Source organism: Hemitrygon akajei, unplaced genomic scaffold (genome assembly GCF_048418815.1).
Source record: "Hemitrygon akajei unplaced genomic scaffold, sHemAka1.3 Scf000052, whole genome shotgun sequence".
NCBI lineage: Eukaryota > Metazoa > Chordata > Chondrichthyes > Myliobatiformes > Dasyatidae > Hemitrygon > Hemitrygon akajei.
The window spans coordinates 5,932,309-5,956,915 of NW_027331938.1; the positions used below are offsets into that span (position 1 = coordinate 5,932,309).

General features: G+C 45.7%; 1 protein-coding gene across 1 annotated transcript in view; it reads right to left on the minus strand.

Moving 5' to 3' along the window:
• LOC140721222 (uncharacterized) overlaps window positions 1-20,665 on the minus strand; it is a 188,490-nt gene extending 167,825 nt beyond the window's left edge. The window contains exons 1-2 of the mRNA XM_073036078.1: window positions 20,632-20,665; window positions 16,905-17,074 (exon numbers count right to left, since the gene is read on the minus strand). The gene's annotated coding sequence lies outside the window, so the exon portion shown is untranslated. The remainder of the gene's footprint in view (window positions 1-16,904; window positions 17,075-20,631) is intronic.
• Between the last annotated feature and the right edge of the window lie 3,942 nt (window positions 20,666-24,607).

Here is a 24,607-nt window from a genome sequence, read left to right on the forward strand (position 1 = left end):
TTAGAAGAGTTAGAGTGGGACAGAGGAAACGCAACTCCCTCAACACTGAGTGTGTGCAGCTCCCTCAACATCTTGCTCCTCCCTCTCTCCATAGTGCGCTCACCAGATCTGTCACTCCCTTTCTCACTATCGCCCACCCTCCTCTCAATCCTCAGCACACATTCCTCTCAGCTTCTCTCCTCTGTCTCCTCTCACTCTCCTCCTCTCCGCTCTTATCTTAATAAACCCTCCCCCACTTCCTCACCTCCCTCTCTTACTCTGCTCACCCCAACTTCCTCTCACTCTCACTTCCCTTCTCCACATTATGTCTGCAAACCACACCCCACCCCGCCTTTACAGACTGACCCTGAACCTCGGCCCATGTTCACTCCATGATAGCACCTTTCAATGTGCGACGGTGACATCGACAGGATAAGGAGCCTTGGTGACATCGGAACATACTGCCGTTTGGAGTTGGATGAAGCAGAGGAGGGAGAGAAAGAGACAGAGAGATAGAGGAAGAGGGAGGAGGAGAGAAGGGGAAGTGGGAGAGGGGGAGGGAGAGATAGAGAGAGTGGGGGAGAGAGGAGAGAGAAAAGAGAAGAGAAAAGAGGAAGAGACAGGGATCGAAAAGGGCCACTCCTTTTAAATGGAGACACATGGAATTTTCTAAAATTCTAAATCTGCCATGTATGGAGCCAGTGATCATTAATGGAGAATGTGTGGAGCAGGTTAAAACCTACAAGTATCTGGGAGTACAGTTAGACGAGAAGCTAGACTGGACTGCCAACACAGATGCCTTGTGCAGGAAGGCACAGAGTCGACTGTACTTCCTTAGAAGGTTGGCGTCATTCAATGTCTGCAGTGAGATGCTGAAGATGTTCTATAGGTCAGTTGTTGAGAGCGCCCTCTTCTTTGTGGTGGCGTGTTGGGGAGGAAGCATTAAGAAGAGGGACGCCTCACGTCTTAATAAGCTGGTAAGGAAGGCGGGCTCTGTCGTGGGCAAAGTACTGGAGAGTTTAGCATCGGTAGCTGAGCGAAGGGCGCTGAGTAGGCTACGGTCAATTATGGAAAACTCTGAACATCCTCTACATAGCACCATCCAGAGACAGAGAAGCAGTTTCAGCGACAGGTTACTGTCGATGCAATGCTCCTCAGACAGGATGAAGAGGTCAATACTCCCCAATGCCATTAGGCTTTACAATTCAACCGCCAGGACTTAAGAACTTTTTAAAAGCTATTATTAATGCTTTTTGAGATAGTGATTTAGATACATATCATATTTTTTACTGAGTTAAGTATTGTATGTAATTAGTTTTGCTACAACAAGTGTATGGGACATTGGAAAAAAGTTGAATTTCCCCATGGGGATGAATAAAGTATCTATCTATCTATATATCTAAGTTCCTTTAGGATCAATGAAGTGTCTATCTATCTGAGTGTAGGCGGGTGGCTGGGTACATTTGAGCTGGAGATACAGGGGGATGGGCACAGAAGCAGACACGGCCATGCTGAATAAACATTATATCATAAGACTTCCTCCTCATCTGAATTGATTTCCCTGTAGTCTGAGGATGTACCCCTGGACCTGGGCTCCGCATTATGTGAAACATGCTCTCCATATCGGCTTTACAGTATTCGGGAAACACGCCTCACCCCAACTCCACACCCCGCCCATAATTCTAAACTCCAGCGGGAACAGCACAGAGACATCAAATACCATGAGCTGGTGTCTTGTTCAGCAGCTTCAGGTGCAGCACCTTGTTCAAAACCATCTGAAAATCCAAACAAACAACACCCACCTCCTTTCGTATTTCAACAAAGAATTCCAACAGATCTGTCTGGGAAGATTTCTCCTGAGGCCGACTTTGGCCGTACAGGGGAGGATTTGAAAGTACTGTCGTGGAACAGAATCACTGGCAGGGTCCAGCAGGCCTGAGTTGACTCTACTGTACACTAGGTGTGTTATAAATTCACTAAGTACTGGAGACAGAGTTTAAAATAGAACTGATTTACTTGTCTCAGATCCAGAATATTAAACTCCAGTCCCATTAAAGGTGAATGTGCAGCAGAAGAAACTCCTCCCATGCCCAGTGACCAGGGTGCAGACCTGGGTGTGGTGAGCAGCAGCAATAATTGCAGAGTTCAGCACCGACAGTCACTCTCGAAATTGCATTCAGCAACGGTGATGGACAAATATCCAGCATGCAGCTCATTGAAACTTTCTCTTCAGTGTGAACAGTGTGTCACAAGTGTAACATGCTCTAAGGTTTCACTGCTAATGTAATGGCCTCTCTGTAATGTTTCACAGCTGAGGTAATGGTTTGTCTGTAGCAGCAATGTTTATGTTACGACCAGAGATACGGGTTATGGAGTGCGGGGCTATCCGATGATAGAAATGTTCTTTCTTGTGAGTCTAGAAGAGAGATTTTCGTGGTCTTTTGCTGGGGGAGATGAAAAGATGCAAATGGAGACAGTGGGCCCTTTTTCTTCTTTTTTTGTTTAACTTTACTAATCCTATAGTCAAAGTAAGAATTATAAAGCTCAATAGTTTAATCGGATATTGTGTACTGTTTGTTATTTCAGGGAACTGATTTGTAACAGGGAACACATCACACACCATCCACCCAAACAAGATTTCTCAAGTTTGGGCGGGCTGGGGGGCTATCACCCCCTATATTAAGCTGCTAGCCGAAGCGAGAGTTACATAAGCCGAGATGACTGAGTGAATCGCTTCCCACAATCACAGCAGGTGAACAGCCTCTCCCCAGTGTGAATTAGCTGATGCACATTTGATGGATATGGCTGAGAGAAACTCTTCCCAATGTCTGAGCAGGTAAATGGCCTCTACCCAGTGTGAACTCGCTGGTGTTTCTGTAGTTGAGATAACTGAGTGAATCCCTTCCCACAGTCTGAGCAGGTGAATGGCTTCTCCCCGGTGTGAACTCTCTGATGTACCTTCAGGTTAGATGAGCAAGTGAATCCCTTCCCACAGTTTGAGCAGGCGAACGGCCTCTCTCCAGTATGAACTCGCTGATGTACCTTCAGGTTAGATGAGCAACTGAATCCCTTTCCACAGTCCAAGCAGGTGAACGGCCACTCCCTGGTGTGAACTCGTTGGTGAGCCATTATGTCAGATGACCGAATGAATCTTTCCTCACAAGTACAGCACATGACCTACTTCTGCCCAGTGTGAACTGACTGGTGTGTCCACAGGTGGGAAGACCGACTGAACCCCTTCTCACCCACAGAACAGGTGAATGGACTTGTCCCAGTGTGAACTTGCTGATGTACATTCAGTTGAAATGACCGAGTGAATCCATTCCCACTGTCTGAGCAGGAAGGATGATTGAGGGAATCCCTTGCTCCACTTCTTCAATATCTGGACAGAGACAGCAAAACTGGCGTGATCTGTTTGAGATTCCCGTAGACAAATTCCTTGTTATTTTTAACCTGGAAAAAGATTTACAAAATCCATCAGTGGGGGAAGGACAACATTTCAGATGAGATCACTTGAGTTGTCAAGGTGTGATCTGGCATCACAATATTGCAGTGAAATAGAACCCAAGTTGGAGAGAGAAATCATCTTCTAACTGGGCACCGTGCTGGTATCTGGAATGACCATCAAATTCTCTCATGCTCTTCCTGTCTCTATAAGAATGGGGCATTTCTGCCGTCCCCAATATGTGACCTGGCTCAGTTTGACTCTCTCCATTGGTATTAATCCCTGTTCCCACTGAGCTACATGGGTGTTTGGCCCCACTGAAACATTCTCACACAAAGCCGGCAGTGCATTCCACGCACCCACCACTCTCTGTGTAAAAAAAAACCCGACATCCCCTCTATTTCCAAGCACCTTAAAACTATGCGCCTCGTTTTAGCCATTTTGGACCTGGTAAAAAGCCTCCGGCTATCCACACAATCAATGCCCCTCATCGTCTCAAAAATGCTCTAAACATAAACAAGGAAGTTATACGTTGTTTTGAGGATTTGTTAGTCTACAAAATTATTAGTGTACAGATAGGGTAAATGCAAGCAGCATTTTCCACTGAGGTTGGATGCGATGATAACCGCAGGTCATGGGTAAGTGGGGAAGGTGAAAATTTAACAGGAGCGTGTGGAAAAGCTCTTCACTGAAACGGTTGTGAGAGTGTGGAATGAGATGCCAGCACAAGTGCTGCATGTGAGCTCGATTTCACCATTCAAGAGAAGTTTGGATGGGAGCCTGGATGGTCGGGGTATGAAGGGTGATGGTCCTAGAGCAGGTAGTTGTATTAGACAGCTTAAATGTCTTTTTTGGCATTGGCTAGATGGGACAAGTAGCCTGTTTCCATACTGAACTTCTCCATGTTTCTGTAATAGTGAAGCTGGCCAAACTTGTTTGGAAGGGAAAAGGTAGGAGGGACAACGGAGCTGCAATGGCTGCAGTTTCTGGGACCAATTCGGGAGCTGAGTGATAGACACATCCCAAAGAAGTGGAAGCATTGGAAAGGCAGGAGGACACAACTGTGGCTGAAATGGGAAGCCAAAGCCAACATAGAAGCCAAAGAGAGGGCAAACAAAAGAGCAAAAACTATTGGGAAGCGTTTAGAAAACAACAGAAGACAACTAAAAAAAAGTCACATCAGTTCAGGGTGTGGAATGATGATTAATTGGTCAGTCATTAATGAGTCTTGGCAGCACCCAACAGTCTGAGGCATTTAGAGGAACAAAATATCCGGGGCCTCAATATCTCCTGAAAACCAAGGTTCCCTGCACCAGTTACCTTTCTATTTTTATTTTGACAGGCACAGACAAACTCTACACCCTCAAAATTCCACTCCTGAAGGCCTCCCACTTACAAGTACTCCTCTGCCAGAAAACTGCCTGTCCCAAACCACAGATTTGTTTATCAGATCCTTTCTGATACCATCAAAATTGACCTGTCTCCAATTTAGAATCTCATCCCGTGGTCCAGACATCTCTTTTTCCATACTTACTTTCAATTTCATGGCATTATGATCATTAATTTCTGTCACCAGCCCTGGATCATTTCCTAACAGCTTATTGCACACTTCTACTTCAGGAATTCTACATACTGATTAGGGGCACATTTGACAAACTCTACCCCTTCTAGTCCTTTCACAGTATGGGAATGCCAGTTAATATATGGAAACTTAAAATCACCAACTGAATCAACCTTTGTTTCTTGGCATGGTCTGCAATCTGTCTACAAATTTGTTCCTCTAAATCCCTCAGACTGTTGGGTGCAACCAAGTCACATTAATGGCTACAATATCATAATTGTCTGTCCTCAGCTCATCTGGCTTTCCTACGATGTGCATGGTGATATACAGAGCTCAGCACATTCATCGCACCATGCTCAACCATTTGACTGCTGACTCTGTAGAAGTGAACTTTCCACTATTCAGGACATTTGCCGAGACAGATGCGTAAAAAGGGCCCGAAGCCATTGGCTTCACAAACTATGTTATGTTTAAATTTAGAAAAAATTAGAAGTGGTGTATTCGATACTTCTATTAAATTTGAAAAGATTGGAAGTACTGGCGCTTTTAAGAAATTTAAAAGTGGATAAATCTCCGGGTCCTGACCGGATATTCGCCAGGACCTTGAGGGAAGTTTCTGTAGAGATCGCAGGAGCTCTGACGGAGATCTTTCAGATGACATTAGAAACGGGGATTGTGCCGGAGGATTGGCGTATTGCTCATGTGGTTCCATTGTTTAAAAAGGGTTCTAGAAGTAAGCCTGGCAATTATAGACCTGTCAGTTTGACATCAGTGGTGGGTAAATTAATGGAAAGTATTCTTAGAGATAGTATTTATAATTATCTGGATAGACAGGATCTGATTAGGAGTAGCCAGCATGGATTTGTGCGTGGAAGGTCATGTTTGACAAACTTTATTGAATTTTTTGAAGTAGTTACGAGGAATGTTGACGAGGGTAAGGCAGTGGATGTAGTCTATATGGACTTCAGCAAGGCCTTTGACAAAGTTCCACATGGAAGGTTAGTTAAGAAGGTTCAGTCATTAGGTATTAATGCTGGAGTAATAAAATGGATTCAACAGTGTCTAGATGGGAGATGCCAGAGAGTAGTGGTGGATAATTGTTTATCGGGATGGAGGCCGGTGACTAGCGGGGTGCCTCAGGGATCTGTTTTGGGCCCAATGTTGTTTGTAATATACATAAATGATCTGGATGATGGGGTGGTAAATTGGATTAGTAAGTATGCTGATGATACTAAGGTAGGAGGTGTTGTGGATAATGAGGTGGGTTTTCAAAGCTTGCAGGGAGATTTATGCCGGTTAGAAGAATGGGCTGAACGTTGGCAGATGGAGGTTAATGCTGAGAAGTGTGAGGTTCTACATTTTGGCAGGAATAATCCAAATAGAACATACAGGGTAAATGGTAGGGCATTGAGGAATGCAGTGGAACAGAGAGATCTAGGAATAACAGTGCATAGTTCCCTGATGGTGGAGTCTCATGTAGATAGGGTGGTGAAGAAGGCTTTTGGAACGCTGGCCTTTATAAATCAGAGCATTGAGTACAGAAGTTGGGATGTAATGTTAAAATTGTACAAGGCATTGGTAAGGCCAAATTTGGAATATTGTGTACAGTTCTGGTCACCGAATTATAGGAAAGATGTCAATAAATTAGAGAGAGTGCAGAGACGATTTACTAGGATGTTACCTGGGTTTCAGCACTTAAGTTACAGAGAAAGGTTGAACAAGTTAGGTCTCTATTCATTGGAGCGTAGAAGGTTGAGGGGGGATTTGATCAAGGTATTTAAAATGTTGAGAGGGATAGATAGAGTTGACGTGAATAGGCTGTTTCCATTGAGAGTAGGGGAGATTCAAACGAGAGGACATGATTTGAGAGTTGGGGGCAGAAGTTTAAGGGAAACACGAGGGGGTATTTCTTTACTCAGAGAGTGATAGCTGTGTGGAATGAGCTTCCTGTAGAAGTAGTAGAGGCCAGTTCAGTTGAGTCATTTAAGATAAAATTGGATAGGTATATGGACAGGAAAGGAGTGGAGGGTGTGGAGGGTTATGGGCTGAGTGCGGGTAGGTGGGACTAGGTGAGATTAAGAGTTCGGCATGGACTAGGAGGGCCGGAATGGCCTGTTTCCGTGCTGTGATTGTTATATGGTTATATGGTTATATGGAGACCATTTATTCAATATTTTCATATGATGTAATATGACCCTATTCCAAGCTTATTGGATTTTCCAGCTTTAATCTTATTTATGTTGAGAGGATCGGAGTTGACGACACTGATGATTATGTATTCTTGTGAGATATTATAAACAGCCCTTTTTTTCTCTTTTTTTTAGTTTTTTTTTCTTTTTTTAGTTTTTTTTTCTTTTTTTGCTTCCTTTTTCTTCTTCATTAGATATTACATTAGTAGTTTAGTCAATTTTGCAAATATATATTTTTTCTTTTTTTATATCATATATTATGAAATATCTAGATTTACCTTGTTCATACATATACTGTATGGTTCATGTTTTGGGAAAACTTATTTATACTGTAATCATTGCTTATGTATTTTTTCATGTGTAATGGGAATTTGTATGTTTGTAATCCCTTTATTAATATATCAATTGTATTTTGTTCATAATATTATTAATACTAATGAAGAGATTGAAAAAGAAAGAAAGAAAAGGGCCCGAAGGATATTGGGGACACAATTCACCACAACCACAAACTGTTTCTGCTGCTACCATCCAGGAAACGGTACCTCAGCAAAAGGACCAACAGGCTCCATGACATCACCTTCCACCAGGTCATCAGACTGATTAATTGATTTCTATGTTATATTGACTGTACTGTGTATAAACTATTATAAATTACTATAAATTAAACATTACACATTTAGATGGAGACGTAACAAAGATTTCTACACCTCATGTAGAAGCAAAATGTATGTAATAAATTCAATTCAAATTCACACTCTCCACTATCTGTTCTGTCATTCCGGCTCCCATTCCCCCTACAATTAATTTTAACCACATAACCCCCCCCCTCCCACACTAGCTCTAGCAAGCCTTACCACGAGGATATTCGTCCCCTCTCGTACTGTTCCCCTAACTAATGGATCCTCTATCACCCCTTTGACTTTCGTCTGCCAGGTAGTCCCACCAACAGTTTCTAAAGTGGTCCAACTGTTGTTGCGTGGGATGGCCAGAAGAGTACTCTGCAGTGGCTATTTAACCTCATTCCACTTCCTGAATCTCACCCAGTTTCCTGCGTCCTGCACCTTGGGTGTAACTCAACTCTCCTCATGTCATACCTATCACCCCCTCCGACTCCCAGATGATCCGGAATTCATCCATTTCAAGTTCCAACTCCTTAAAATGCAGGGTACAAGCTGCAGCTGGATGCACATCTTGTAGGTGAGGGCATCAGGGACACTGGAGGTCTCCCCATCTTCCCACCAACGTCCCCTCTAACTTGTAATGACCATTGTGCACATAAATCATGTACTGTGCATTTTGTCCGAGTGACATGTGCACAGAGAATTTTATATAGAGAAGTATTCATTTTAACAGCTAACAAAGCATTGTCCATTAGAACTTTGATCTCTGAGTTAGATGAAGTTCATCTGCACTCTCACACAACCTATGTAGCAGGCCTGTCACAGGTAATGAAGGATTTTCTCACCAGAGCTTTTGTACATTGTCCATATGTGGTTTGCTTGCTAAATTACACTTTAAAATGTCAGATTTCCAAATATCACTCCACTTCTTCACACTAGTAAATTCTCCAGTAACTTTTGCATCACCAGAATACACACAGGTAACACCAGTTTCAATTTTGGACATAAATATTTCCCCTGAACACTCCTGAGGAATTGAGGATATACAAAAAATTCATTTTGAACCTCTGTAACCTCTGGCGAAAAGAATAATTGGGACTGAATAGGAATTTTTGAACTGAAGTAAACTCTGTGTTCAGCGGTTAACTAAGACAGGCTCATTACCAGTTCTCTGTGGCTTGCAGAGAGACACACTGAGAGCTGATAACATTATACATTGTACCCTCGTTTGAGTAAAGGGAGGAGGACTCGCTGATAAGGACAGGAATGAACATCTGTCTGTAATTAAGTCAGGGCCTTGCAAAGGGAATAACTGATAAGGACAGGACAGTACGTACATCTGTAATTAAGACCTTGATTTAGTGAACTCTCTTATCTTAGTAATTAAGTTTTACACCAACAGATACGGTGGGCATGCCAGTTCAAATAATATCTTGCAATAGTAATGTTTGGGGCTTACTATGTATAAATGTCTGGGTTCATGTATAAATACACGGCTGCAACCTGACTAAGTCAGTCCACTTGTCAGAAGGTGGCAGTGCTTACGTGCCTTCCCTTTGACAAATGTGTCTCAAACTCCTGCAGGAGAATGCGCAATAAACTGTGGTGACGATAAGAAGCTGGTCTTCCGAGTTTTATTTAGATTCAACTTTAACATTTGGCATCACGAACAGGATCCCAATATCGGCAGTGCCAAGCAGACGGGCTGAGCAAGCGGCTGGACCACTCTGGGGACTGCAGAGACCGACCGGGCACCCAATAGGTGTTTTACCTTTTGTCGCTCTCTGTTAGTTCCTTTCGAGGTACGGTCCCTCGCCCAAGGCTGATCGCATACCTTGACGGGATCGGGAAAGAATCTGTTGGGAGACTCATATAAGGTAGGCAAAATTTTACTAAGGAGACAGAGGGGCCGGGTAAATTTTAGTAAGTGGGCAGGAGGCAGTACCAGGTAAATTTATCAATTTAACAGGAGGTGCCAGCCATGTAAATTTATCTGATTGTTAAGTGAGCAGGAGGCTTTGTGCCGGGTAAAGAACATGGGTCAATTGCAGTTGAGTGATATGAGTGGGACAAGAGCAGTCCAACACAATATGTGTGAGAGTTTTCCACACAAGGAAAAAGATTTGTGAATGTTGAGTGCAATGCTGAATAATAAATTGGGGAACAAAATCTGGCCACTGGGGGGGGGAGCCTGGGATATTACCTCATGAAAACAAGCAGTAAATTTTGTATGGAAAAAGAACTGTGGAAAGAAGTGGAAATTGTTGAAAAGGGAATGGAAGGAAAGGCAGATGCAAAGTGGAAGAGTATATTATTAGCAAGTTGGAGGAATAATGCATGTGACAAAGGGATAGAGGTACGTACTGCAGAAGGAACGCCAAAGGTTGGGAGACGCTAAAAGCGAAGCATGAATGGGTGGATGGATGCCAAAAACGAGAGCAGGGAAAACAACGTAATCAAATCAAGGCCGGCCCAGTTAGGAGAGGAGGGCTGGAATATCAGTCTGAAGTTCGAACTGATAGGGAAACAAGGGATCCCGAACCCATGTCTGGCATACCGACCCTGTTTGAGGACAGCGACCATGATGAGGAGTGTATAATGCGACCTCGCAAGATTTATTCGCTCTGCTGCGCGATTCTCTCAGCTGATGAGGGGCGGAAATGGAACTGAGATACCAAACCCGTCAGGAGTTACAGGCGGGAAACCATAATGAGAATGAACAGACAGACCTTGGAAACGGCTCTCCAGCAACCTGTAAACATCACTAAAGTACTTCAACGCAAACCCAAGCCTGGAGAATTCGGACCAGTCTGTTGGGAGTGATTTATGGCCTGCTGGAGCACTTTCACAGGAGACCGAGTCTTTAATGATGGGAATCTGTCCCCCCAGTTTAATGCCTTACTGCTCCAATGCTTACCAACTAAGTTAGCCAACATGGTTAAATCAAATAATATGGATTGGCCTGACAAAGACCGAAATGGAACGTGACGAGCTTTGACCCGACTTTCGAATCCCGATCGACCCCGAAGGGAACTAATATTAAAGGTGAATATGCTCAGCGGGAAGAAGGACGCGAGCGGGCTATATCTGGGGATCAGAAATGGGAACAAAAACATACCAAGGGACAGTTGGGGACAACAGCCCATTTAGAAATTGACAAACCAGGATGCTTCCAACCACGAGTACCACCCCTCAGGAAGAGCCCAATGTAATATTGCAAGTTGCTGGAATTCCGTTTATTATTGATATGGGGGCAACCACATCCACTCTCGATCAGGAAATGGTATCAGAGAATTGAAAACAGCTATCAGACAATCAGTCTGTCTGGGTTCAAAGGCAGGGCACGTACGTATTTACGTACCCAGCCACTGCAGGTGGAATTCCAGGGGAACCAGTGTGAGGTTTCATTCACAGTCACCACCAGTCGGGGGTGTAATCCAGCAGGGAGAGACTTGCTCTGTCTGTTGGAAGTCGAGATTCTATGCACAGACAAGGATATCACCCTGGGACTAGTGAACAACCGACATCTACCCCAGTTACTGACACCCCCCCCCCCCTCCCCAGTGGTGGGCACTTAATCTGGTCTCCACTGCGTTTGAACCCCTTCTGCCAGCGGCCGACCCTCATGTGACTCTGTGCTATGAGCCTCTGAGGTGCTCAACTGAGGAAAGCCAGTATTATGCACCCCTCGAGGGACAGAAGTTCCCAGTCACGGTGACTGGAGAGGTTAGAGGAAAAGAGGTCAGCGCATTACTGCCTGAAGTTCTGGATTTCCTTTGGCGACAGACAGGACTGGTGCTTCCCTATATCACTGTCTGGGTTTGCCCTGGGTTAAAGCCAAAGAGCCCAGAGTTCAATTCAGAAGGTTCAAAGGAACATCTGAACAAGCCTGATGCATTTTGGAAACAAGTCCTGTGGACTGATGAAGTTAAAATAGAACTCTTTGATGGCTATGAGCAAAGGTATGTTTGGAGAAAAAATAGGTGCAGAATTTCATGAGAAGAACACCTCTCCATCTGTTAAGCACGGGGATCATGCTTTTGGCTTGTGTTGCAGCCAGTGGCACGGGGAACATTTACTGGTAGAGGAAAGAATGAATTCAATTAAATACCAGCAAATTCTGGAAGCAAACATCACACCGTCTGTAAAAAAGCTGAAGATGAAAAGAGGATGGCTTCTACAACAAGAAGATGATCCTAAACACACCTCAAAATCCACAAAGTACTACCTCAAGAGGTGCAAGCTGAAGGTTTGCCCAAGGCCCTCACAGTCCCCCGACCTAAACATCATCGAGAATCGGTGGATAGACCTCAAAAGATCACTGCACGCAAGACGGCCCAAGAATCTCACACAACTAGAAGCCTTTTACAAGGAAGAATGGGCGAAAATCCCCCAAACAAGAATTGAAAGACCCTTAGCTGGCTACAGAAAGCGTTTACAAGCTGTGATACTTGCCAAAGGGGGTGTTACTAAGTGTTGACCATGCAGGGTGCCCAAACCTTTGCTTCAGGCCCTTTGCCTTTTTTTGTTATTTAGGAACTGTAAAAGATGGAAATTTAAAAAAAAAGTTTCCTTGCTTAAAATATTACAGAAATGTGTGATCCTTAACGTATGTCTTTTGGAAATCAGTTCAACTTTTACTCGTTTAACAGTAAGAGAAATTTTGACCAGGGGTGCCCAAACTTTTGCATGCCAGTGTAATTGAAGAGGCCCCTTTTGAAGTGGCTGTCTCTGCCCAGAAGGCTGAGCTGTTTGCTCTGACTCGTGTCCGTATCCTAGCAACAGGCTAAAGCGCGGACTTTTACACGGACTCCCGTCATGAACTGACTACGGGGCTTTGGGGATTCCCGACTTCCTCTGGCCACCCCATCAGTAATGCTACCTTTGTAGACAACTTACTCACCGCTCTACAGCTACCTCGAGTTTTGACTATTATTAAATGTGCAGCCCATACCGGGGAATCTGATGAGATGTTCCAGGGTAATGTTAGGGCTGATGCAGCGGCCAAACAGACAGCCTTGAATCCCACACTTTTAGTCCCCTGGGGAACTCAGCAAGCTCCTATTAGACAAAATCTAAGGACGGGGATGCCAGACATGGGGGAAATACATAACTAACAGGGGAACGCAGACTATGGTCCCAAATGGGTTGCCACCTCGAACCTCAGACCAATTTACGGTTGACCCCTGCGGGACGGGTCTGTGTTCCCTCTGTGTTCTTACCTATTTTTATAGATCATGTCCATAATTGTACACGCTTGCGCAAGGAGGGGATGGTTAATACATTATTACAATCTTGACTTCCAGAAAGCAGCTGAAAAACGAGCCAAAGCATGCTTAAATTGTAAAAAAAAAACAAATGCTGGAAAGGGGATGCCTTGTGGTTCCAGAACTACCCCCTTGCCTGGTGGACCTTTTTCTTGTTTGCAACTTGAGTTTATAGAATTACCTAGAGTACATTGTTATAGGTATTACTCAGTGATAGTAGATGTATTTAGCAGATGGATTGAAGCTGTTCCTACAACTAATGATACCACTATGACTGTTATGAACATCTTGCTAAAAGAAATAACTCCTCACTATGGACTTCCAGAAATGATCAGCTAGGACAATGGGCCAAAATAAATGAGGAAATCTGTAAAGAGCTTGCTATAAAACAGCAGTTCCACTGCACCCATCATTTGAACGCAGCGACATAGCGGAACGAGCCAATGGTACTTTGAAAGATAACGGCAAAACTTACACAAGAAACTGAATTGACCTGGTTGAAGGTTTTACCCTTAGTCCTATTCCATATGAGAATCACGCCATCAAGTAAGACGGGGCTGTCACCTGCAGAAATTATCTACGGGAAGCCCATGAGAACCCCATGGGGACCCCGACCTTGTTTGCCGCTCCCCCCCCGAGAGCTTACCTGCAACATTGGATATGCACACCTTGGGGGAGGAGATGGGAAAATACTTATGCAAATTAACTAAATCTCTCCAAAGCTTGCACTCACAGGTACGACAGGCCTATCGAGAGGACGAAACCCCAAACTAAAGGTGACCACTCCACCATCGAACCGGGAGATTTTGTCCCGCTCAAGAAACTGGGATGGTAAGAAGTTGGGACCGAGGTGGAGAGGACTGTACCGAGTGCTACTGACAACACCTCCTGCAGTGACGGTGGAAGGGCAGCTCCGGCGGATACATCGAACGGACTGTAAACACGTTACTGGCGGAACTGATAAGACTGAATAATGTACTGGTTAATGCTGATTTTACTGGCCCTGAGGGAACCTGCCCCTGTCTCGGGAGGCCCCCAGTTTAACACTTTCCTGTCCCTCTGCCACACCTACGCTAAGCAAGTTGAGCGGGGAGCACATTGGGTATGTGCCCGGATTCTCCAACAGGGTAAGACTATGTCAGTGGTGCCTCTGAATACTAGCGGAGTCAGTTCAGTTCCGGTGTTTTCTGACAGCCGTAATGGTAGCATTGTCAATTGCACCATACCCAGGTCTGGAAGGCGAGACTGGGGATGGTGTCGCTTTGAGGGTTGGAGTCGTTGATCTCCTCCAGAAGACCCCTCCAAGCTATGGCCGGGGATAGGAGTTACATCTCCAGCAGTGGCTAGTACTACTTGTTGGTGGAACCAGAACGAGAGTGCACCCTATCGAGTGGGAAGTAGTAACTGTACCAAGAGTCAAACTTATGATACCCCTGGACCACTAAATGGAGCTTATTGGGTCTGTGGAGATAGGACCTATCCCTGGCCGCCGGGAGAAAGAACAGGGCAGCGGCATGGAACCACACCCTACCAGACGGGTTCTCGAGGGGGGACGAGGGTTGGAGTGGTTGTTGCTACTTGGCCGACCTTGTGCCACACTTGAGGATCCTGGCTCAGCCTCAGGATCACCCCCATTGGAATAGGCAACGAAGGGGTATAACAGAATCTGAGAGATTATGGATGATTGCCTCTCCCTCCTATGGGTTAGCCAGAAATTCCAGGGAAATAATTAATTTAACAGCCGCTCTAGAAGAACTGGCCAATAATACAGCCGGAGCACTGACTGACACTCAAGCTGAGGTAACTGAGATGATTGCAATTTGACAAACAGTGCGACAGAATCGGATGGCCCAAGACTTTATATTAGCAGAAAAAGGAGGGACCTGTGCTATCATAGGTAAGGAATGCTGTACTCATATCCCTGACGAATCTTCCAATATTACTCACTTGTCTAAACACAGAACCCAAGAGATTCCGAAAATTCAAGATGTTGGCAGTAAGCTGCACAATTTTGGGACCAGTAAGACAGGGGGGGGGTGGCCCTGGCCCTTCAATATATTCGGGGACTTCTGGGGATTATTTTAGCATTTTGGAAGTCTGATTGTATTAATTTTGATTATTGTCTGTATCCTACGGTGCCTTTGGCCATGTTTTGTATCATGTTGCAGAAGCAGAACCCCATAACCATATGTCCTCTGCTTTGCTTTTACTTTGGCTTTGACTTCTCTTGTCAGCCACGGCCGCATCCTTTTTCCATTCGAAAATTTCTTCTTCTTTGGAATATATTTGGAATCACCTCTGGTTCATTACACAATACCCAATCCAGTACAGCCGATCCCCTATAGTGGGCTCAACAACAAGCTGTTCTAAAAAGCCATCTCGGAGACATTCTGCAAATACTCTCTCTTGAGATCCAGTGCTGAGCTGATCTTCCCAATCCACTCGCATGTTAAAATCCCCTACAATGATCATAACACTGCCCTTCTGGCAAGCCTTATCTATTTCCTGTTGTAATTTGTAGTCCACATCACTGCAGCTGTTTAGAGGCCTGTAGATAACTGCCATCAGGCTCCTTTCACCCCTGCGATTTCTTAGCTCAACCCATAAAGATTTCAGAAATGTCACTCCACTCTTCAAGAAGGGAGAGAGGCAGAAGAAAGGAAACTATAGGCCACTTAGTCTGACAGTGGTTTGAAAGATGTTGGAGTCGATTGTTAAGGATGTGAGTTCGGGACACTTGGAGGCACAGGATAAAATAGGCTGGACTCAGCATTGTTTCCGCAAGGGAAAATCTTCCCCAATGAATTTGTTGGAATGCTTTGAGAAGTAATAAGCAGGGTAGACAAAGGAGAATTGGTTGATACTGCGTACTTGTATTTTCAGACCTTTGACAAGGTGCCACACACGAGGCTCCTTAACGAGCTCTGAGCCTGGTTGGGCAGCGATGAGGAAGGGGCTGGTCTCCAGTTTGTGTAAATCGAAGGTCAGCTGCAGTGGGAAAGGGTCGGGACCGAGCCAGACGGCTGGACAGTCTGGGCCCGGAATGTAGGACCAGTTAGTTCTGGTTCCCCAAGCAGTGAGAGTGGATGTCGGTAACGAGGATCTGTTTACGAGTACGGGTGTGGGGTAAATGGTGGGAAAGTTGTGGGGTTACTGGCGGGGTGGAGGGAGGTTGGGGATGTGGGTTATCGGACACAGTGTGACCCGGGAGGGTGGGTCCTAGGGGAAATTAAGTTGTGAGCAAGGGAGAATCTGCTCCATTGCATCAGACAGCTTTCAGGAAGCAACAAATATCTCTTTATATTAATCACTGTCTAATCTTGCTGCTAACATTGTGTTTGTCACAGAGCCCAGAGTCGGGGAGCAGCTCGATGGTGGGAAGCAGATGGTGATGATAGGAGGCTGTTTATTGGAGTCAAGGCCCGTGCCTCCTGGAGCTCCCCAGGGTAATACCCATTGCTACTTGTCATCTATGTCAATAATCTGGTTGAGAATGTACAGGGTATGGGTAGTGAGTCTGCAGCAAGTAATTGCAAACAACTACTTCTTTTTGCAAGATAGTAAATATAAACACCCCTCTTTCCCTCTCCACACTCAGAACCGACCAAAAGCTACTTCAGAAGATACAAGTTCTTCAAATGAGCAAACACTGAGGGAATGTGAGAGACTTTAAAGAGCTGGGATACTGACAGCACATCACCTGACCTGGAGTGATTGCAACTGGATCTGATAGAGGCATAACTGGTATTTCTGGTCACATTCAGCTCACTCCAACTATTCCCTACCTTCCTTGTACAGGTATGTAATCACTAAAGGACCAGTGTTTGAGTAAATGAGACTCACCAAACTTTCTCCTGACTGAATCACTGGAATCTCCAAGTCAGAAGGGTTTCTCTCCAGTCGGTTCTCCCAGTCCTAGGGCTGGTTCACTTGCTGCTGTTCCCTCATCTTCAGTCGTGGTTTGCTTCCAGTTGTGGGCTTTTCTTCCAATAAATCTCTCACCGCAGGTCTAACTTTAACATAAATGATAATGAAGCACGTTAACAATACAAAGGAGAACAAAATATTTCTGCTCACTGAAATCTAAATATTGAAGACAAATATAATGATCTCAGTGAACAAATCTGTAATTGTCCCTGACACGTCACAACACCTGATATGGGATAGGAAGGAGTCATCATTCTGTCATGGTAAGACATAAGATGTAGGGACAGAATAAGGTGATTCGATCCATCGAGTCTGCTCCACCACTCAACCATGGCTGAGATTTATTCCAACACCATATTCCAGCCTTCCTCCTGTAACCCTGAAGCTACTTTGCAATCATGAGTATATTAATCTCTGTCATAAATATACCCAAATGGCAGCCTCAACCACCATCTGTGGCAACAAATTCCACAGATCAGACATCTTTTGGCTGAAGAAATTTTTGTCAACTCAATTTTAAAGGTAAGCATCTTTATTCTGAGACTCTCCGTCTAATGGAAACATCCTCTCCATGTCCACTGTATCCAGGCTTTTCAGCATTCGGGAGGTTTACTTCACCACCACCCCCACCATTCCTCTGAACTCCATCGAGCACAGGTCCTGAACCATCAAATGCTCCTCATACATAAAGCCGATCACCCCTGAGATTATTCAGGTGAAACTTGTTAGTAACAACTGCACTGAACAGATTCCAAAGTACAACAGACAATCAGGAAATTTAAACCATTCCAGAGTCAATGGAATAAAAAGAAACTGGATTCACCAGAATCGCTCAACAGGTAAGGAACTGCTGTGCAGAGAGAAACAAAGTTAACGAGTCAGGTTCACAATCTTTTGTCAGAATGGATTCAGAATTTTTCATTTTTAGTGCAGATTTCCAGCAACTTGAGATTCTGTTTGATTTCCACTGTCTGACAGATAGGTGACAGCGAGGAGGAATTTCCAAACACAGTTCGAACACTGAACCCCCCCCCCCCCCCAGGTCTACTTCTACTGGTTCAAACACAGAACAGCCCATTTAATCACAGCCTCTCCTTGTGAGGGATAGAATACAAACTCATTCTCTCCTCAGATTAGCAGTCATTGCTTCCAAAGGAACTCCAGGAACAAACATTTGATCCCAGACCAGAAATACTGGCTCAACACCTCATAAACGCGGGCAGCTTGATCCCTGGGTCCATGTTACTTGGATCTAAACAGGGGTGCAGTGCTGCTAAAGCTCACCGGAGCACCACTCCAGCACTTCTGTTAGAAAATAAGTCAAAATAAACAAGCGGGGAACTTAACAGCGGACGCATATTAAATAGAGGGAATTTTAAGGAAACGGGGGTCAGGGAGAGGGTTTGGTGGCTGGTGGGGAAAATACTACTAATAACAATAGACAATAGACAATAGGTGCAGAAGTAGACCATTCGGCCCTTCGAGCCTGCACCGCCATTTTGAGATCATGGCTGATCAATTCCTATCAATACCCGGTTCCTGCCTTGTCCCCATATCCCTTGATTCCCCTATCCATAAGATACCTATCTAGCTCCTTCTTGAAAGCATCCAGAGAATTGGCCTCCACTACCTTCCGAGGCAGTGCATTCCAGACTCCCACAACTCTCTGGGAGAAGAAGTTTTTCCTTAACTCTGTCCTAAATGACCTACCCCTTATTCTCAAACCATGCCCTCTGGTACTGGACTCTCCCAGCATCTGGAACACATTTCCTGTCTCTATCTTGTCCAATCCCTTAATAATCTTATATGTTTCAATCAGATCCCCTCTCAATCTCCTTAATTCCAGCGTGTACAAGCCCAATCACTCTAACCTCTCTGCGTAAGACAGTTCAGACATCCCAGGAATTAACCTCGTGAATCTACCCTGCACTTCCTCTACAGCCAGGATGTCCTTCCTTAACCCTGGAGACCAAAACTGTACACAATACTCCAGGTGTGGTCTCACCAGGGCTCTGTACAAATGCAAGAGGATTTCCTTGCTCTTGTACTCAATTCCCTTTGTAATAAAGGCCAACATTCCATTAGCCTTCTTCACTGCCTGCTGCACTTGCTCATTCACCTTCAGTGACTGATGAACAAGGACTCCTAGATCTCTTTGTATTACTCCCTTACCCAACTCTATACCGTTCAGATAATAATCTGCCTTCCTGTTCTTACTGCCAAAGTGGATAACCTCACACTTATTCACATTAAACACCATCTGCCAAGTATCTGCCCACTCACCCAGCCTATCCAAGTCACCCTGAATTCTCCTAACATCCTCATCACGTCACACTGCCACCCAGCTTAGTATCATCAGCAAATTTGCTGATGTTATTTTCAATGCCTTCATCCAAATCGTTGACGTAAATTGGAAACAGCTGTGGTCCCAATACCGAGCCCTGTGGCACCCCACTAGTCACCACCTGCCATTCCGAGAAACACCCATTCACCGCTACCCTTTGCTTTCTATCTGCCAACCAGTTTTCTATCCATCTCAATGTCTTCCCCCCGATGCCATGAGCTTTGATTTTACCCACCAATCTCCTACGTGGGACCTTATCAAATGCCTTCCGAAAATCGAGGTACACTACATGCACTGGATCTCCCTTGTCTAACTTCCTGGTAACATCCTCGAAAAACTCCAACAGATTAGTCAAGCATGATTTACCCTTGGTAAATCCATGCTGGCTCGGCCCAATCCTATCACTGCTATCTAGATATGCCACTATTTCATCCTTAATAATGGACTCTAGCATCTTCCCCACCACCGATGTCAGGTATATTAGGATAGGATATTCGATAGTTTTTGGTGAAATCCTGGAGCTGTGACTGTGGTGGTCCATGGATTACTCGCTAATACAAAAGTAAATTTTTCTCACTAACAACCTTATGGCTTCTAAGCAAACAATGTTATTTCACTTGCTTGTTAAATTGGATTTTATGATAATTAGTGAATGCAACCTTTGCCTTATTATTAAGTATTATATGTTTTATTGTACCAGTTATATACTGAAATGCAGTGATTGGCTATAATCTTGTTAATGTCTTATTTATCACTGTATTTCTGTGGGGCTCTGGAAATCATATATATTTCTTTCATCTTGGTTTAGTGCTTGACATTATAAAAAGCTCTATTCATATATATATACACACACACACACCCGCCCCCCTCCCTCCACCCCCAATTTGAGTACCTGCTCATCACATGAATGGGGCAAGGAAGTTGCCCAGTAAATGAAAGGAGCAGGTACACAAATTGGGTGTGACATACTCGGGGTGATTGATAAGTTCGTGGCCTAGGGTGAACGGAGTCAATTTTACAAAACCTAGCAATTTTCAATCATCTGTAACAGAAACAGCACAAAACTGATTAACTTTCTGTATAATCACTCAGAGAGTTGAATTGCACGTGCAGACACCGAGAGCCGTGTAACATTAGGCCGCGAACTTATCAATCACCCCTCGTACAGCTCCGGCAGCTAAAAGATTTTGGCACTGCACAGGACCTGCTCCAGCCATCCAGCAGAGCTCCGCCCCGGCCCTTTCCCAATCCAACCGGCCCAGATTTACACAAACCCGCAGGAATCGGCCCCCCACTCACCCCGCTCCGGTCGGTGAACCGCCAACGACAGCTGCATTCGGCAGTGCGCATGCGTCTAGCGAGATGTTCTCCACAGCACCACCAGCGGTCAGAGGTCCACATGGCCACCAGCGGCCGGAGGTCCATACAGCGCCCCCAGTGCCCGGAGGCGGGAGGGACAACGGGGAGGGAAATCACAAACGCGACAAAGTCTGCAGATGCAGGAAATCCAGCTCAACGCAAACAAAACGCTGGCGGAACTCAGCAGGCCAGGCAGCATCTATCGTAAAGAGTCGACAGTCGACGTTTCCAGCTGAACCCTCCTTCAAGATTGAGATGGAACGGGGGAAATATCTGAATAAAATCGGGGCGGGCGAGAAAGTGACTGACTGGAAGGTGATAGGTTGAAGCCAGGTAGGTGGGAAAGCTCAAGAGCAAAAGAAAATAGAATCTAATAGGAGAAGAGAGTGGAGAATCGGAGCAGTGGACCCAGAGAAACGTGAAAAGTCAGAGAGGAAGAGAGGCAGTGGGAGGGAGAGAGATCTGTTCACCGGAAGGAGAAATCGATATTCATGCCATCAGGTTGGGAGGGGGGGGGGTTACCCAGACGGAATATGAGGTGCAGATCCTGGACGCTGAGGATGGCCTTAACTTGGCAGAAGAGGAGGCGATGGATTGACACGTCGGAACGGGAATGGGAATGGGAATGAAAATGTTTGGAAGTCCCGCTGGGAGCGGATAGTTCAAAGGTCAGTTTATTATCAAAGCAGGTATCCATAAACAACTCTTGCGGTTTTTTTTTCTTCTCCAAAGAAAGAGCATGAAAGTCGTTCAGAGAGAAAAATCTAACTCCCAACCCCCTCACCCCGCATCAAAAAGAACGGCATCCCGATTACCGACCCTCAAAACCCACCCCTCCCGCACAAAAGGGAACTATAATATTGATGCCCTCCCAAAAAAACAACCCTACCCCTCACAACTGCGGAGGAGCCGGTGTCACCAGTGTAGAGGCGGCCGCATAGGGAGCAGTGGACACAACAGGCGACCCTGGAAGATTCACAGGTGAAGTGTCGCCTCACCTGGAAGGAGGTTTGGACAACGGAGAGAGTTCGGCCGTCCGGCCCTTTCACTGTGACACCCCGAACTCCACATCAAATCCGTCCAAACGAATCTGGGTGAACTTTAATGACCAATAAATATAATTCCTCTCAGCGATCAGCTGTCTGAGTGATCCCCTGACTCTGAGAGGAAGGGCTATCTATGGTCCACACTGTCAGGGTGTTGAGTTTACCAGGAGACAAAGACTGCAGGGACGAGAGGTTTTCTGTTGACTAATACACTGTGTGGGGGCCCCGCTGGCAATTCTGGTGTTGTGACCCGAATCGAGACAAACACCACGCTGCCCACTCCACCAACAACACGGCACAGCCGGACACATAACAGGGGACTTTACATCCCACAACACTGGATTCAGTGATGAAACCCGTGATTAATGTTGTCCCACTGAAAGGTCCATTAAATGCCAGCGCTCTCCCACAGGTGACGTCACACAGCTCCTCCCCCCACGCGCCTGACGTCACACAGGGCTCCCGACACCGGGATCTGCCCTCACGTGCGCGCGTCTTACGTCACCCACGCGCTGCTGCGCTCGAGCTTTATCGGTTGAACGGCTGGGCTAATAATCACGTGACCAGCCCCTCCCGCACCGCTGTCGACAGAGGATTAAGGAGCTGCGCTATTCCCATTGGTGCGAAGCGATGTCAATCACCGGTTACAACCAGTCGCGGAGGCGGACAGGCCGAGTGGGCGTTACCCCCGCTGAGTCCGTCTCCCGCTCGGAGAAAAGCTCAAACTAAATGTCCGCTTTCTGATTTATTTCCATTTCCCTCCGAGGGAAGTTGGGGCGTTTGTGAAGCGTCTACCGCGGCCGGAGTCCGATGTATCGCCGGGAGGTAGGAGGAGACCGCTCGGCCCGTCGGTGTGATGCCGGCTCCCCGGGGAGGGGGGGTTTTATTGAGAGGGTGAAGATGGTGAGAGAGGGGGCGGACAGGATGTTTGTCCCGGGGGGGACAGGAGGGGCTCATCTGTGGAAATGTCTGAGCCCACGGTGGTGTCGAGCGGAGGGATTCACCACCTTGGGGGGCAAACACCGGCAGACTGTTGCCCTACAAGCGGGGCCAGTGGTCCGGGCAGAGTGACAATTATTTGTGTTTTGTTGGGATTGTACCTGGAATATGGTGTAAAATCCCGATCCCCACACTAACACGGGTTATACAGACCAAAGGACAAACTGCCGGAGGTTCCGGGCAGAGTGACAATTATTTGTGTTTTGTTGGGATTGTACCTGGAATATGGTGTAAAATCCCGATCCCCACACTAACACGGGTTACACAGACCAAAGGACAAACTGCCGGAGGGTCGGGCAGAGTGACAATTATTTGTGTTTTGTTGGGATTGTACCTGGAATATGGTGTAAAATCCCGATCCCCACACTAACACGGGTTATACAGACCAAAGGACAAACTGCCGGAGGGTCGGGGCAGAGTGACAATTATTTGTGTTTTGTTGTGATTGTACCTGGAATATGGTGTAAAATCCCGATCCCCACACTAACACGGGTTATACAGACCAAAGGACAAACTGCCGGAGGGTCGGGGCAGAGTGACATTTATTTGTGTTTTGTTGTGATTGTACCTGGAATATGGTGTAAAATCCCGATCCCCACACTAACACGGGTTACACAGACCAAAGGACAAACTGCCGGAGGGTCGGGGCAGAGTGACAATTATTTGTGTTTTGTTGGGATTGTACCTGGAATATGGTGTAAAATCCCGATCCCCACACTAACACGGGTTATACAGACCAAAGGACAAACTGCCGGAGGGTCGGGGCAGAGTGACAATTATCTGTGTTTTTTTGGATTGTACCTGGAATATGGTGTAAAATCCCGATCCCCACACTAACACGGGTTATACAGACCAAAGGACAAACTGCCGGAGGGTCGGGGCAGAGTGACAAATATTTGGGTTTTGTTGGGATTGTACCTGGAATATGGTGTAAAATCCCGATCCCCACACTAACACGGGTTATACAGACCAAAGGACAAACTGCCGGAGGGTCGGGGCAGAGTGACAATTATTTGTGTTTTGTTGGGATTGTACCTGGAATATGGTGTAAAATCCCGATCCCCACACTAACACGGGTTATACAGACCAAAGGACATACTGGCGGAGGGTCGGGGCAGAGTGACAATTATTTGTGTTTTGTTGAGATTGTACCTGGAATATGGTGTAAAATCCCGATCCCCACACTAACACGGGTTATACAGACCAAAGGACAAACTGCCGGAGGGTCTGGGCAGAGTGACAATTATTTGTGTTTTGTTGTGATTGTACCTGGAATATGGTGTAAAATCCCGATCCCCACACTAACACGGGTTATACAGACCAAAGGACAAACTGCCGGAGGGTCGGGGCAGAGTGACAATTATTTGTGTTTTGTTGGGATTGTACCTGGAATATGGTGTAAAATCCCGATCCCCACACTAACACGGGTTATACAGACCAAAGGACAAACTGCCGGAGGGTCGGGGCAGAGTGACAATTATTTGTGCTTTGTTGGGATTGTACCTGGAATATGGTGTAAAATCCCGATCCCCACACTAACACGGGTTATACAGACCAAAGGACAAACTGCCGGAGGGTCGGACAGAGTGACAATTATTTGCATTTTGTTGGGATTGTACCTGGAATATGGTGTAAAATCCCGATCCCCACACTAACACGGGTTATACAGACCAAAGGACAAACTGCCGGAGGGTCGGGGCAGAGTGACAATTATTTGTGTTTTGTTGGGATTGTACCTGGAATATGGTGTAAAATCCCGATCCCCACACTAACACGGGTTATACAGACCAAAGGACAAACTGCCGGAGGGTCGGGGCAGAGTGACAATTATTTGTGTTTTGTTGGGATTGTACCTGGAATATGGTGTAAAA